Raw genomic sequence first — 1350 nt, 5'->3', positions numbered from 1 at the left:
GTAGCGGATAATATTTCTAATATTTCACTCATGTTGAAACTAAAAGAAAGGAAAGTATTTTTAGCACGTAAGTAAAATGGGCTGTATAGATCCAAGTTGTCACCCTGGCATACATAACTGTCCTGTGGGAGGCCAAACTAATGAAATAAACTTCGCATTTTATGTAGCCGGAAAACAATAAAACTAAACAAAATATTTATACTTTTGAGTGCTGATTATCGGCCAAGCATTGTCTGAACATAACAAAAAGGTACTCGGCCGAGGTGCGTTCAGACAGGGAGGTTGGCGGCGTGTGGCAGCTCGCGATGACCCGTTCTTTATCCCCCACACCCCGCTCGCCCCTCCTTCCTCCGCCCCCCTCCCCTCCTCTCCTTACATCTTCCTCGTCCCCAGCTCACCTCAGTTCCTGTATTTAATGATGAAGCCGTGAGACATTTCCTTTGCACCAAACACGTTTCTTCTTCAATCGGAGAAGACGAGAGAGCTTATGAGGTTCTGAGTATTACGAGCCCGCCCTGGAAGGTGTGCCTCAGCCTGGCATCACGTTACGTTTCCAGAATTTCCATTGGATTAGCGCCTCAGCCTCGCTTGTGATAGTTCCTCTATATCCGCACTAGTAAACCAATGCTGTTCTATCCTTCATGGGGATTCTCGATGGTGAGGTTAAGAGGAAAATGTGCGTGCGTGTGTGTGTGTGTGTGTGTGTGTGTGTGTGTGTGTGTGTGTGTGTGTAGGCGTGGTATGGTGAGGCACAGTGTTTCCCTGGACGCCATGGAGATGAGACACGAGTGAATTCTGTCCTTCCTGCCCCGACCAGGAAGCGACAAACAATTAAAGGAGAGGACGTTTCTCCTCCCTTTGAAACACGCATCTATCCATCCCCGTGGCATTTCTGTTTTGTCGCCACCCGGAAGACAAGTTGCGACATGATTGGGTCTCGCCGACATTTGTGGTCCCCTAAAACACTTCCTACATCCTCCCATCGGCTCTCTAGTTTCCTCCTCAGGCAATCGGCTTCTGAACGCGTCGGAATAAACCAAACTTCTGCCTGCAACACGGCGGCAACGTTTTCGGGCCCTTCTGACGCATCCACCACAAAGCTGCTGTAACCCGGCAAATGATTAGACCTTGAACCTGAGCGGAACACGGAGGGTCCAAGACTGCTCCCCCCCTGACCCCCCTCCCCTCGGTCACCTGTCTTGCATCATGAGCCGCCTCCCTCGCCACTGCCTTCCCGCGTCCCTCCCCAGACGGTACGAACGGACCAGTTGCTCTTTACTGAATGACTTATTGAACAGTATTTACTCATGATTCAGAAAACCACAAAAGTAAGCACGCACACACACACAC

The sequence above is a fragment of the Eriocheir sinensis genome, chromosome 32 (genome assembly GCF_024679095.1).
Source record: "Eriocheir sinensis breed Jianghai 21 chromosome 32, ASM2467909v1, whole genome shotgun sequence".
Taxonomy (NCBI): Eukaryota; Metazoa; Arthropoda; class Malacostraca; order Decapoda; family Varunidae; genus Eriocheir; species Eriocheir sinensis.
The sequence above is the reverse complement of the archived record's forward strand: the minus strand, read 5'-3'. Positions refer to the sequence as shown.